We start from the raw sequence: 17213 nt of genomic DNA on the forward strand, positions 1-17213 counted from the left end.
GACACATGAGGACAGACACGAGACATGTGAGAGGACAGTCAGGAGACATGTGAGAGGAGGACAGACATGAGACATGTGAGAGGACAGTCAGGAGACACATGAGAGGAGGACAGACAGGAGACATGTGAGAGGACAGACAGGAGACACATGAGAGGACAGCCAGGAGACATGTGAGAGGACAGACAAACATGTGAGAGGAGGACAGACAGGAGACATGTGAGAGGAGGACAGTCAGGAGACATGTGAGAGGAGGACAGACAGGAGACATGTGAGAGGACAGACAGGAGACATGTGAGAGGAGGACAGACAGGAGACATGTGAGAGGACAGTCAGGAGACATGTGAGAGGAGGACAGACAGGAGACATGTGAGAGGACAGACAGGAGACATGTGAGAGGACAGTCAGGAGACATGTGAGAGGAGGACAGACAGGATACATGTGAGAGGACAGACAGGATACATGTGAGAGGAGGACAGACAGGAGACATGTGAGAGGAGGACAGACAGGATACATGTGAGAGGACAGACAGGAGACATGTGAGAGGACAGACAGGAGACATGTGAGGACAGACATGAGACATGTGAGAGGAGGACAGACAGGAGACATGTGAGAGGACAGTCAGGAGACATGTGAGAGCAGGACAGACAGGAGACATGTGAGAGGAGGACAGACATGAGACATGTGAGAGCACAGACATGAGACATGTGAGAGAACAGACAGGATACATGTGAGAGGAGGACAGACATGAGACATGTGAGAGGACAGTTAGGAGACATGTGAGAGGAGGACAGTCAGGAGACATGTGAGAGGAGGACAGACATGATACATGTGAGAGGAGGACAGGAGACATGTGAGAGGAGGACAGTGTGGTATAATATGTCCTCATGTAAATATATCCCCCTCCCCTGTGTTCCCTTTACCTGTGCCCCCCCCCCCTCTCTGTGGAATAAGACACCCCCCTCCCCTGTGTCCCCAAACCTGTACCCCCTCCCCCCCATCTGACCTATCAAATGGGACCACACACCCCCTTTGTTGAATTATAAAGGGCTCCTCCCGACCACAATAGAGGCTTCTTACCTGGGTAATTTCAGCTGATCACCTGGGGCGAGAGCCTCAGCCATTCTCTCTATGTATTCTATCTGTTTGGTTAATAAACCTTTGTTATTATCCAAGCCTCGGTTGACTGAGCACATTCTTCATCAGGATATCTACAAATATCCCACAATTGGCGTCTACGAACTTGTGACAGACTTTTTGCGTCCTCCCGGCGTGCTGTATCATTCAACTATACAGAGAAAAGTGAGTATAATAGGATGGTCGACCAAAAATGTATGGAAAGGAATTGAAACCTTCCCGCTTTTCTCTGTGTCAGGTGAATATTACAGAATGTTGTCAAATATTGAGATCATGGCTGAGTAAGGATAATGTGCATTAATATATCTGATCTGTATTGAGAATCGTTACCAGGGCGCGCGTGCACCTGGGTCCTTTATCAGGCGGTTCTGAGAGGATGGGTTATAGTGCTATTCCCAAAAGTTTAGGCACAAAGGTTGAAGTGCTATTCCAGGTCGAGTCGGAGCCGACCAAAAGCTAAGGCACACAATACAGGTTGTTGGATTGCTACCCCAAGTCTAATTCAGACTAAAAAATAGGCAACAAGGCAAGAAACGTGGGCTTATTAGATGTGATATCCTTGAAAACGCTACTCTGTTAAAAAACGTTCTGTGATTCCTTTGCAAAGAGGCGGGAAGTTAGGACCGAGAAGCTGATGGAATCATAATTAGAAATTACCAGAGTAGCGTCATAATATTCATTGTTTCAACCTCAAACTAAGCTCACAATCTCTTCCATTTCCTGAAAACGATGTATTTTGGATTAAATTAACCAATTGATCAATACAGATAGCGGGAAGATGATCACGCGATGTCCTAGTTAGTACATGATTACGCGATGTCCCGGGAGTACGTAAATGTACATTAAACGGGACATCAGTCGCGGAAAGTACATTAAACAGGACGTTAGTCGCGGGTTAAGAGGCCGAGAGTATGATTAAAAGGTATATATAATCTAATATATCGCTGGTAAATTTCGAAGTCAGGTTCGGTCGTTATGATTTTAATAACGATGTGTAGTTATATATCAAGGGTATCAATGCCTTGTCGCAACAGATGTTGGCCGACTAAACGTACAGCGATCCAATACAGTCAGATATACACACACGTTAACTTATATGTATTATTGTTTGTTTGTCTGTTTAAGTCTCGTTCGTATGTGCACAAGTATTATAGGACCCGTCGCGTTGCTTTATTGAGTCAAGAACCGGCTGCGGATAGCGCGACGAGCATTGAGAGACGAGTTACCGTTATACAAAGAATAACATTGAAGTGCAGTTCACGGGAACAAACTAGGATAGTAATTTCCGGATTCCGCAGAACACCGGCCCACGGGAACGGCCATTTGGGGAAGTATAGTTTTATCGTTTCAGTTTGTTTACGTTTCACATATGCACAGGCACGTTCATTCGGTAACAAAACGCTGGTATAGGAATTCCAGGCTATTGAGAGTTCGTGGAAAAATACTGTATGAATTGCAAAGCGTTATTTCCGAGGCGAATGAGAACACACGAACGTCGCATGGAGCAATGACGTGACGCTATGCGTGCCGTGAAGTTATTATTTTATATTAAACTATCCATAAGCGAACGTAAAGTGTAATGTACCCAAGGCCAAGGGTGCGTGAAATCCACGTGTAGTATATGTTTTATTTGTATATATATGTGCGCGCTGCCATTGGAAAATGTTGAGTTGCAGTGGCGAGATGCAGGTTGCACCATCCCAGACCACCGGAGAAACGAACCGAACATTGCAGCTTTCCCCGGTGAGTATGAAAATCATAAATATAGATGCTTTGATTGATTGATTGAAAACTTTATTAACAGATTGCAGAATAGGTACAATACAGCACAGCTCAACACACAATTGTTAAGGGGATGCAGACCAGAGAGAGACTTTAGTCTTGTTTACATCAGGGTCCCCCATTTTCAATACCAGATTTGTTTACATCAGGGTCCCCCATTTTCAAATTATCAGGACATATTATGACATACATGACATACAGATAGTCAGTACTGCTACATCTGTACATTTATGACATACCAGATTTGAAAATTCAGTACTGGTTGTGATAAAAAAGGAGTCAAGAAAAGGGAGTCATTTGACGTAGAAACTATCATCTCAGTTACAGTAAATTACAACTATCTCAGATCAATTGAGTGTTTATGTTGCTTTAATTTACACATTATAAGTCACATAAAGCTAATTACAATGTCTGTTTCAGAATTATAATACATCTGTGGGCGTACCTTGTAGTCCACATAAACAGCGTTAGATTAGGCTTTATAAGCTTTTAATGTTAAAAAACGTGGGCACAAACAACATAGATCATGTTTAAAAGTAAGATGTTTAGGTTATATTCACTTGAGTTAATGTGTTTATCTAAAGAACCAATGAAAGATAACTAGCCCTTTCCATTGTAAGACATTTTTAAACATGATTCAAAATGTGTGGTTCCACATTCATATGATGCTTGTGTACATATGCGATATGATTGATAAATGATAACACTATCATTACATCCTAGGACAGGATGGATGAGAAATAGCTGATGTTTTGTTAAGCTCACAGACAATCAAGGAGAACCCACTCAGATGGACTTAGAAAAGAGTGGAAAATTAACATGTGTTTGTATTTACAGATCTGGCTCTGAGGCGAGATGCAAAACAGTGAATGACTACACCCAAATTGTATCACAAAAGACAGAAAATCCAACAATTTGCATGTCAACCGAGAGACAGTGCAGAGCTGAGAGACAATCGATTGACCATTTGGAACAAATCTACATCCAAATACCCACATGTAAATTCTTCAGAGTGGGCACTTGGGAGACAAAGCAATGCAAATGCCTACACTCGTGACCACAGACTTGATGAACTCACCTGGCGGTGGATGGCAACAGAGAACCACTTAATTAACATGAATTAGACACCGGTGATGAATTTGCAGTTATGAAAATCTACCTAACTCCCATACTAACAATAACTAACCAGTCGTTTTCATCATCTCTTTTCAAGAGGCACATGAATTAGAGAAGTGCCCGAGATGAAAGATTAATGATGAAAACAACTTTACTTACAATCCCCTCCTATTCTCTGTTTATAACCAATAACATGCATGACTATTCCTTAGACTATTCTTTTAACAACTAATACTTTCCATGACTGCAAAAATATCAACCACAAAATTGAAACACAATTATCTAAATGTACAAGGTATACACATACATTGATCATTTAGCTGACACTGTATGACAGGACATCAAAAAGGGCACAACTCTATCAGCTGAGTAACAATGTTCATCAAAGTGTTGAGTGCCACAGTGTAGGTTAGTTTTATTAGTGTTGAGTGCTACAGTGTAGATTAGTTTATTAGGACAAATGCATGACAGTAAGGTTAGTTAGGGTTAAATGATAAGAAATGATTGTTTTTCATGCAAAATTAACTGGCTACCTAGATTTTATGTTTTTTCCCCATGCTATGCTATGATGAGCCACACTGAGATGTGAAGAACAACCGAGAAGTCATGGCGAGGTAAGTATCTTGAAGAAGCACACCATCGTACGCGGCCTGAGGTAAGATCAACTTCAATTTAACACCACAGACTATTTTATCTGATTCAAGACTTTGGCCATTCATTTACAAATTTTATTTAAAGCCTAATGCTGTAAGATCTAGTTAGATACAAAATCTGATAAAATTGTAGTGAATGTGACCTTCTTGACGTAAGGAATCACTGCTAATGCAATTGGCTTGCATTTCCTATTGTCAATTAAGTGATTTTATTTACAATGAATTGAATTAATCCCAAAATGATTTTCCACTTTAGCAGAAAGGCGTTGAATCATTTATGTGAGGAGTTTTCTAAGGCAGTGTTTATCACCCTCAGATCACGAATTGGTGAGAGGACAGGACGAGTGAGACGACGCGTGACCTGAACCAAGGAGCTGCGGACACAACCAGAGGCGACGACAACAACCGTGGGAGAACCATCCAACCCAGCCCACAGACATCCCCAAGAAAGTGGAGCAGAGGACCACGAAGGAGACTGACCAAGGAGACACTGACGAAGAGGAGATCAACCTTTGACGGCCTCCACCCCGGCACTGCAGACCAAACCCATCACCTGCAGATGGGAACCAAAGCCCCGACCATCAAGGTGGATTCCCATGACAAGATTGTCATCCGTGTGAGAGAGAGCGTCCTACTGACTAGCCACTACACCGGCGGGCCCTCGCCCTCCATCAAGTGGTACCGCATTGACGAGGAGAGGACAGCGAAACCAGCACAACACATGTGATGGTGGTGGAGAACAACATAGGCTGCAGGAAAAGACCACTATAGTTGACTGCTACCGGTGACCCTTGACAAGGTACACAGGGAGCGGACGGCGACCTCCTGTAGGCCCCCTCTGAATGAACGACGACCAGTGAATGTTCCCGACTGCATCGTCAAGAAGAGACATCATCAGAGACCTGTGGAACAAGATACTTCTGAACACACATTGTCCACATTGTTATGTATGTATTGGCCCTGCCACACGACAGACCGAGAACAGATGATCAACACTTCACAGCAACTGTCAGATTCACAAACAAGAACTGTTTCACAGAGTTCATATGTATCTGGAAAATTATTGACTAGGAATATGATGAAATACAATCAGTAAGATTCCATTAACCAATTTTATAATGACAATGAGAAATGATCACAGAGTCACATTGCAAAATGGTATTGTTAAACAGGGCAGAACCAGTTGGATTGTTCCAAGACACCAAGTTTGTTTTGACCATTGATAGTATGCACCACAGAACAATGCATAACGATTATCATAATCACCTTTTATATTAACCACTAGGTTAACGGTTTTCAATTTTATTTTGACACATTAGCCACTAAGGTAATGTCTATTGTATGTATTTATTTAATTTTTATGTGTTACTGTTTGGCCCTGCCACACGACCGACAGAGAACACCTTGTCAACAACGACGCAACATCATTCAGGTTAATACCTTCACAAGCAGGAAACTTTTCACACAATTGTATGTATCTGCAAAACGATGAACTAGGGATGTGATGAAAAGAAATCAATGAGAAAGCATTAACAATGGTTAGTAATAATGAGCTAAAATGTATTGCTGAAGGAAGAAGTGACCACATGATCACATTACATCACATTAGAATTACTTAGGTTACAAAATTGTATTGTCAGACAAGAAAGAATCAGTTGTTTTATTCTCTCATAGAAGAGGACATGTAACGTTGTTTTGCACCTGTATGGTGAACCATTGATAGTATATGCACTAGAATTACATACAGAAGCGATGCATAAGACGTTTTATCTCCTCATTTATAGAGAAGAAATGGAGAAAATTGCCTGATTCTAAGTAAAGACCAACAAAGATGAGGCAATCACAGATGAAAGTGACACTCAAACTCAGATTAAATACAACTGGATCCTAAGTAATTTCATCAAGAATCATCACAAAATGTGCAAAAATATATATATATATTTGTGAACAGTTTCCCATAATCAATCATGTTAGTTTTATTAACCACCAGGTTAACGGTTGTTAAAATGTTTTTGTACACATTAGCCTTATGTGTAAATCCGATTCCTAATAATTATGAACACAATTTTGTTTTTTCACCCTGTGCACTCTAACCACACAGACAGTGCATGTATTTAATTGGTTTATTACGATGCCTGTATGCACAACGATCACATTAGCTCCCCAGAGTCACGACATGAACGACTGAAGGTATGCCAAGATATTTGCACAGCGATAGCTTCAAATGATTATGTTAATTGTTGTTTGATATCAGAGATGAGGACCACTCATTGATATAGGTATTTTGAGCGATTAATAAAAGAAAAGGGTGATATCTATTCCCACATCTCTGATATCAAAATAACACAGACCGCAGTCCAGTCGATCATGTCATGAATCATGTATGTAAATAATTCTATTAATCATGTATGTAAATAATTCTATTTTAAAATATTATCCCCACTTTTACCTGTTCCAAACAATCCTGGTATATTATACATTAATCTCACCCACATTATAAGAAAGAAAAGTGAGTATTGTGGTATAATATGTCCTCATGTAAATATATCCCCCTCCCCTGTGTTCCCTTTACCTGTGCCCCCCCCCCCTCTCTGTGGAATAAGACACCCCCCTCCCCTGTGTCCCCAAACCTGTACCCCCTCCCCCCCATCTGACCTATCAAATGGGACCACACACCCCCTTTGTTGAATTATAAAGGGCTCCTCCCGACCACAATAGAGGCTTCTTACCTGGGTAATTTCAGCTGATCACCTGGGGCGAGAGCCTCAGCCATTCTCTCTATGTATTCTATCTGTTTGGTTAATAAACCTTTGTTATTATCCAAGCCTCGGTTGACTGAGCACATTCTTCATCAGGATATCTACAAATATCCCACAACAGTCAGGAGACATGTGAGAGGAGGACAGACAGGATACATGTGAGAGGACAGACAGGAGACATGTGAGAGGACAGACAGGAGACATGTTAGAGGACAGACAGGAGACATGTGAGAGGAGGACAGACAGGAGACATGTGAGAGGACAGACAGGAGACATGTGAGAGGACAGACAGGAGACATGTGAGAGGAGGACAGACAGGAGACATGTGAGAGGAGGACAGTCAGGAGACATGTGAGAGGAGGACAGACAGGAGACATGTGAGAGGAGGACAGACAGGAGACATGTGAGAGGAGGACAGTCAGGAGACATGTGAGAGGACAGACATGAGACATGTGAGAGGAGGACAGACAGGAGACATGTGAGAGGAGGACAGTCAGGAGACATGTGAGAGGACAGACAGGAGACATGTGAGAGGACAGACAGGAGACATGTGAGAGGAGGACAGACAGGATACATGTGAGAGGACAGTCAGGAGACATGTGAGAGGAGGACAGACATGAGACACGTGAGAGGAGGACAGTCAGGAGACATGTGAGAGGACAGACATGAGACACGTGAGAGGAGGACAGTCAGGATACATGTGAGAGGACAGTCAGGAGACATGTGAGATGACAGACAGGAGACATGTGAGAGGACAGACATGAGACATGTGAGAGGACAGACAGGAGACATGTGAGAGGAGGACAGTCAGGAGACATGTGAGAGGACAGACAGGAGACATGTGAGAGGAGGACATACAGGAGACACATGAGAAGACAGTCAGGAGACATGTGAGAGGAGGACAGACAGGAGACATGTGAGAGGACAGTTAGGAGACATGTGAGAGGAGGACAGTCAGGAGACATGTGAGAGGAGGACAGACAGGATACATGTGAGAGGAGGACAGGATACATGTGAGAGGAGGACAGTCAGGAGACATGTGAGAGGAGGACAGACAGGATACATGTGAGAGGACAGACAGGAGACATGTGAGAGGACAGACAGGAGACATGTGAGAGGAGGACAGACAGGAGACATGTGAGAGGACAGACAGGAGACACATGAGAGGACAGACAGGAGACATGTGAGAGGACATACAGGAGACATGTGAGAGGAGGACAGACAGGAGACATGTGAGAGGAGGACAGTCAGGAGACATGTGAGAGGAGGACAGACAGGAGACATGTGAGAGGACAGACAGGATACATGTGAGAGGAGGACAGACAGGAGACATGTGAGAGGAGGACAGACAGGAGACATGTGAGAGGACAGACAGGAGACATGTGAGAGGACAGACATGAGACATGTGAGAGGAGGACAGACAGGAGACATGTGAGAGGACAGTCAGGAGACATGTGAGAGCAGGACAGACAGGAGACATGTGAGAGGACAGTCAGGAGACATGTGAGAGGAGGACAGACATGAGACATGTGAGAGGACAGACATGAGACATGTGAGAGGACAGACAGGATACATGTGAGAGGACAGTCAGGAGACATGTGAGAGGACAGACAGGATACATGTGAGAGAACAGACAGGAGACATGTGAGAGGAGGACAGTCAGGATACATGTGAGGACAGTCAGGAGACATGTGAGAGGACAGACAGGAGACATGTGAGAGGACAGACAGGAGACATGTGAGGACAGTCAGGAGACATGTGAGAGGACAGACAGGAGACATGTGAGAGGACAGACATGATACATGTGAGAGGACAGACAGGAGACACGTGAGAGGACAGTCAGGATACATGTGAGAGGAGAGACAGGAGACATGTGAGGACAGTCAGGAGACATGTGAGAGGACAGACAGGCGACATGTGAGAGGACAGACAGGCGACATGTGAGAGGACAGACATGAGACATGTGAGGACAGACAGGAGACATGTGAGAGGACAGTCAGGAGACATGTGAGAGGACAGACAGGATACACGTGAGAGGACAGACAGGAGACACATGATAGGAGACACGTGAGGACAGTCAGGAGACATGTGAGGACAGTCAGGAGACACATGAGGACAGACACGAGACATGTGAGAGGACAGTCAGGAGACATGTGAGAGGAGGACAGACATGAGACATGTGAGAGGACAGTCAGGAGACACATGAGAGGAGGACAGACAGGAGACATGTGAGAGGACAGACAGGAGACACATGAGAGGACAGCCAGGAGACATGTGAGAGGACAGACAAACATGTGAGAGGAGGACAGACAGGAGACATGTGAGAGGAGGACAGTCAGGAGACATGTGAGAGGAGGACAGACAGGAGACATGTGAGAGGACAGACAGGAGACATGTGAGAGGAGGACAGACAGGAGACATGTGAGAGGACAGTCAGGAGACATGTGAGAGGAGGACAGACAGGAGACATGTGAGAGGACAGACAGGATACATGTGAGAGGAGGACAGACAGGAGACATGTGAGAGGAGGACAGACAGGATACATGTGAGAGGACAGACAGGAGACATGTGAGAGGACAGACAAGAGACATGTGAGGACAGACATGAGACATGTGAGAGGAGGACAGACAGGAGACATGTGAGAGGACAGTCAGGAGACATGTGAGAGCAGGACAGACAGGAGACATGTGAGAGGAGGACAGATATGAGACATGTGAGAGGACAGACATGAGACATGTGAGAGGACAGACAGGATACATGTGAGAGGACAGTCAGGAGACATGTGAGAGGACAGTCAGGAGACATGTGAGAGGAGGACAGACATGAGACATGTGAGAGGACAGACATGAGACATGTAAGAGGACAGACAGGATACATGTGAGAGGACAGTCAGGAGACATGTGAGAGGACAGACAGGATACATGTGAGAGGACAGACAGGAGACATGTGAGAGGAGGACAGTCAGGATACATGTGAGGACAGTCAGGAGACATGTGAGAGGACAGACAGGAGACATGTGAGAGGACAGTCAGGAGACACATGAGAGGAGGACAGACAGGAGACATGTGAGAGGACAGACAGGAGACACATGAGAGGACAGCCAGGAGACATGTGAGAGGACAGACAAACATGTGAGAGGAGGACAGACAGGAGACATGTGAGAGGAGGACAGTCAGGAGACATGTGAGAGGAGGACAGACAGGAGACATGTGAGAGGACAGACAGGAGACATGTGAGAGGAGGACAGACAGGAGACATGTGATAGGACAGTCAGGAGACATGTGAGAGGAGGACAGACATGAGACATGTGAGAGGAGGACAGACAGGAGACATGTGAGAGGAGGACAGACAGGAGACATGTGAGAGGAGGACAGTCAGGAGACATGTGAGAGGACAGACATGAGACATGTGAGAGGAGGACAGACAGGAGACATGTGAGAGGAGGACAGTCAGGAGACATGTGAGAGGACAGACAGGAGACATGTGAGAGGACAGACAGGAGACATGTGAGAGGAGGACAGACAGGATACATGTGAGAGGACAGTCAGGAGACATGTGAGAGGAGGACAGACATGAGACACGTGAGAGGAGGACAGTCAGGAGACATGTGAGAGGACAGACATGAGACACGTGAGAGGAGGACAGTCAGGATACATGTGAGAGGACAGTCAGGAGACATGTGAGATGACAGACAGGAGACATGTGAGAGGACAGACATGAGACATGTGAGAGGACAGACAGGAGACATGTGAGAGGAGGACAGTCAGGAGACATGTGAGAGGACAGACAGGAGACATGTGAGAGGAGGACATACAGGAGACACATGAGAGGACAGTCAGGAGACATGTGAGAGGAGGACAGACAGGAGACATGTGAGAGGACAGTTAGGAGACATGTGAGAGGAGGACAGTCAGGAGACATGTGAGAGGAGGACAGACAGGATACATGTGAGAGGAGGACAGGATACATGTGAGAGGAGGACAGTCAGGAGACATGTGAGAGGAGGACAGACAGGATACATGTGAGAGGACAGACAGGAGACATGTGAGAGGACAGACAGGAGACATGTTAGAGGACAGACAGGAGACATGTGAGAGGAGGACAGACAGGAGACATGTGAGAGGACAGACAGGAGACACATGAGAGGACAGACAGGAGACATGTGAGAGGACATACAGGAGACACATGAGAGGAGGACAGACAGGAGACATGTGAGAGGAGGACAGTCAGGAGACATGTGAGAGGAGGACAGACAGGAGACATGTGAGAGGATACATGTGAGAGGAGGACAGACAGGAGACATGTGAGAGGAGGACAGACAGGAGACATGTGAGAGGACAGACAGGAGACATGTGAGAGGACAGACATGAGACATGTGAGAGGAGGACAGACAGGAGACATGTGAGAGGACAGTCAGGAGACATGTGAGAGCAGGACAGACAGGAGACATGTGAGAGGACAGTCAGGAGACATGTGAGAGGAGGACAGACATGAGACATGTGAGAGGACAGACATGAGACATGTGAGAGGACAGACAGGATACATGTGAGAGGACAGTCAGGAGACATGTGAGAGGACAGACAGGATACATGTGAGAGGACAGACAGGAGACATGTGAGAGGAGGACAGTCAGGATACATGTGAGGACAGTCAGGAGACATGTGAGAGGACAGACAGGAGACATGTGAGAGGACAGACAGGAGACATGTGAGGACAGTCAGGAGACATGTGAGAGGACAGTCAGGAGACATGTGAGAGGAGGACAGACATGAGACATGTGAGAGGACAGTCAGGAGACACATGAGAGGAGGACAGACAGGAGACATGTGAGAGGACAGACAGGAGACACATGAGAGGACAGCCAGGAGACATGTGAGAGGACAGACAAACATGTGAGAGGAGGACAGACAGGAGACATGTGAGAGGAGGACAGTCAGGAGACATGTGAGAGGAGGACAGACAGGAGACATGTGAGAGGACAGACAGGAGACATGTGAGAGGAGGACAGACAGGAGACATGTGAGAGGACAGTCAGGAGACATGTGAGAGGAGGACAGACAGGAGACATGTGAGAGGACAGACAGGAATCATGTGAGAGGAGGACAGACAGGAGACATGTGAGAGGACAGTCAGGAGACATGTGAGAGGAGGACAGACATGAGACATGTGAGAGGACAGACAGGATACATGTGAGAGGAGGACAGACAGGAGACATGTGAGAGGAGGACAGACAGGATACATGTGAGAGGACAGACAGGATACATGTGAGAGGACAGACAGGAGACATGTGAGGACAGACATGAGACATGTGAGAGGAGGACAGACAGGAGACATGTGAGAGGACAGTCAGGAGACATGTGAGAGCAGGACAGACAGGAGACATGTGAGAGGAGGACAGACATGAGACATGTGAGAGGACAGACATGAGACATGTGAGAGGACAGACAGGATACATGTGAGAGGAGGACAGACATGAGACATGTGAGAGGACAGTTAGGAGACATGTGAGAGGAGGACAGTCAGGAGACATGTGAGAGGACAGACAGGAGACATGTGAGAGGACAGACAGGAGACATGTGAGAGGAGGACAGACAGGATACATGTGAGAGGACAGTCAGGAGACATGTGAGAGGAGGACAGACATGAGACACGTGAGAGGAGGACAGTCAGGAGACATGTGAGAGGACAGACATGAGACACGTGAGAGGAGGACAGTCAGGATACATGTGAGAGGACAGTCAGGAGACATGTGAGATGACAGACAGGAGACATGTGAGAGGACAGACATGAGACATGTGAGAGGACAGACAGGAGACATGTGAGAGGAGGACAGTCAGGAGACATGTGAGAGGACAGACAGGAGACATGTGAGAGGAGGACATACAGGAGACACATGAGAGGACAGTCAGGAGACATGTGAGAGGAGGACAGACAGGAGACATGTGAGAGGACAGTTAGGAGACATGTGAGAGGAGGACAGTCAGGAGACATGTGAGAGGAGGACAGACAGGATACATGTGAGAGGAGGACAGGATACATGTGAGAGGAGGACAGTCAGGAGACATGTGAGAGGAGGACAGACAGGATACATGTGAGAGGACAGACAGGAGACATGTGAGAGGACAGACAGGAGACATGTGAGAGGAGGACAGACAGGAGACATGTGAGAGGACAGACAGGAGACACATGAGAGGACAGACAGGAGACATGTGAGAGGACATACAGGAGACATGTGAGAGGAGGACAGACAGGAGACATGTGAGAGGAGGACAGTCAGGAGACATGTGAGAGGAGGACAGACAGGAGACATGTGAGAGGACAGACAGGATACATGTGAGAGGAGGACAGACAGGAGACATGTGAGAGGAGGACAGACAGGAGACATGTGAGAGGACAGACAGGAGACATGTGAGAGGACAGACATGAGACATGTGAGAGGAGGACAGACAGGATACATGTGAGAGGACAGTCAGGAGACATGTGAGAGGACAGACAGGATACATGTGAGAGAACAGACAGGAGACATGTGAGAGGAGGACAGTCAGGATACATGTGAGGACAGTCAGGAGACATGTGAGAGGACAGACAGGAGACATGTGAGAGGACAGACAGGAGACATGTGAGGACAGTCAGGAGACATGTGAGAGGACAGACAGGAGACATGTGAGAGGACAGACATGATACATGTGAGAGGACAGACAGGAGACACGTGAGAGGACAGTCAGGATACATGTGAGAGGAGAGACAGGAGACATGTGAGGACAGTCAGGAGACATGTGAGAGGACAGACAGGCGACATGTGAGAGGACAGACAGGCGACATGTGAGAGGACAGACATGAGACATGTGAGGACAGACAGGAGACATGTGAGAGGACAGTCAGGAGACATGTGAGAGGACAGACAGGATACACGTGAGAGGACAGACAGGAGACACATGATAGGAGACACGTGAGGACAGTCAGGAGACATGTGAGGACAGTCAGGAGACACATGAGGACAGACACGAGACATGTGAGAGGACAGTCAGGAGACATGTGAGAGGAGGACAGACATGAGACATGTGAGAGGACAGTCAGGAGACACATGAGAGGAGGACAGACAGGAGACATGTGAGAGGACAGACAGGAGACACATGAGAGGACAGCCAGGAGACATGTGAGAGGACAGACAAACATGTGAGAGGAGGACAGACAGGAGACATGTGAGACGAGGACAGTCAGGAGACATGTGAGAGGAGGACAGACAGGAGACATGTGAGAGGACAGACAGGAGACATGTGAGAGGAGGACAGACAGGAGACATGTGAGAGGACAGTCAGGAGACATGTGAGAGGAGGACAGACAGGAGACATGTGAGAGGACAGACAGGATACATGTGAGAGGAGGACAGACAGGAGACATGTGAGAGGAGGACAGACAGGATACATGTGAGAGGACATACAGGAGACATGTGAGAGGACAGACAAGAGACATGTGAGGACAGACATGAGACATGTGAGAGGAGGACAGACAGGAGACATGTGAGAGGACAGTCAGGAGACATGTGAGAGCAGGACAGACAGGAGACATGTGAGAGGAGGACAGATATGAGACATGTGAGAGGACAGACATGAGACATGTGAGAGGACAGACAGGATACATGTGTGAGGACAGTCAGGAGACATGTGAGAGGACAGTCAGGAGACATGTGAGAGGAGGACAGACATGAGACATGTGAGAGGACAGACATGAGACATGTAAGAGGACAGACAGGATACATGTGAGAGGACAGTCAGGAGACATGTGAGAGGACAGACAGGATACATGTGAGAGGACAGACAGGAGACATGTGAGAGGACAGACAGGAGACATGTGAGAGGACAGTCAGGAGACACATGAGAGGAGGACAGACAGGAGACATGTGAGAGGACAGACAGGAGACACATGAGAGGACAGCCAGGAGACATGTGAGAGGACAGTCAGGAGACATGTGAGAGCAGGACAGACAGGAGACATGTGAGAGGACAGTCAGGAGACATGTGAGAGGAGGACAGACATGAGACATGTGAGAGGACAGACATGAGACATGTGAGAGGACAGACAGGATACATGTGAGAGGACAGTCAGGAGACATGTGAGAGGACAGACAGGATACATGTGAGAGGACAGACAGGAGACATGTGAGAGGAGGACAGTCAGGATACATGTGAGGACAGTCAGGAGACATGTGAGAGGACAGACAGGAGACATGTGAGAGGACAGACAGGAGACATGTGAGGACAGTCAGGATACATGTGAGAGGACAGACAGGAGACATGTGAGAGGACAGACATGATACATGTGAGAGGACAGACAGGAGACACGTGAGAGGACAGTCAGGATACATGTGAGAGGACAGACAGGAGACATGTGAGGACAGTCAGGAGACATGTGAGAGGACAGACAGGCGACATGTGAGAGGACAGACAGGCGACATGTGAGAGGACAGACATGAGACATGTGAGGACAGACAGGAGACATGTGAGAGGACAGTCAGGAGACATGTGAGAGGACAGACAGGATACACGTGAGAGGACAGACAGGAGACACATGATAGGAGACACGTGAGGACAGTCAGGAGACATGTGAGGACAGTCAGGAGACACATGAGGACAGACACGAGACATGTGAGAGGACAGTCAGGAGACATGTGAGAGGAGGACAGACATGAGACATGTGAGAGGACAGTCAGGAGACACATGAGAGGAGGACAGACAGGAGACATGTGAGAGGACAGACAGGAGACAGATGAGAGGACAGCCAGGAGACATGTGAGAGGACAGACAAACATGTGAGAGGAGGACAGACAGGAGACATGTGAGAGGAGGACAGTCAGGAGACATGTGAGAGGAGGACAGACAGGAGACATGTGAGAGGACAGACAGGAGACATGTGAGAGGAGGACAGACAGGAGACATGTGAGAGGACAGTCAGGAGACATGTGAGAGGAGGACAGTCAGGAGACATGTGAGAGGAGGACAGACAGGATACATGTGAGAGGACAGACAGGAGACATGTGAGAGGAGGACAGACAGGAGACATGTGAGAGGACAGTCAGGAGACATGTGAGAGCAGGACAGACAGGAGACATGTGAGAGGAGGACAGACATGAGACATGTGAGAGGACAGACATGAGACATGTGAGAGGACAGACAGGATACATGTGAGAGGACAGTCAGGAGACATGTGAGAGGACAGTCAGGAGACATGTGAGAGGAGGACAGACATGAGACATGTGAGAGGACAGACATGAGACATGTAAGAGGACAGACAGGATACATGTGAGAGGACAGTCAGGAGACATGTGAGAGGACAGACAGGATACATGTGAGGACAGACAGGAGACATGTGAGAGGAGGACAGTCAGGATACATGTGAGGACAGTCAGGACACATGTGAGAGGACAGACAGGAGACATGTGAGAGGACAGTCAGGAGACACATGAGAGGAGGACAGACAGGAGACATGTGAGAGGACAGACAGGAGACACATGAGAGGACAGCCAGGAGACATGTGAGAGGACAGACAAACATGTGAGAGGAGGACAGACAGGAGACATGTGAGAGGAGGACAGTCAGGAGACATGTGAGAGGAGGACAGACAGGATACATGTGAGAGGACAGACAGGAGACATGTGAGAGGAGGACAGACAGGAGACATGTGATAGGACAGTCAGGAGACATGTGAGAGGAGGACAGACAGGAGACATGTGAGAGGAGGACAGACAGGAGACATGTGAGAGGAGGACAGA

This window comes from Notolepis coatsorum (assembly GCF_963971535.1).
Source record: "Notolepis coatsorum genome assembly, chromosome: 3".
Lineage (NCBI taxonomy): Eukaryota > Metazoa > Chordata > Actinopteri > Aulopiformes > Paralepididae > Notolepis > Notolepis coatsorum.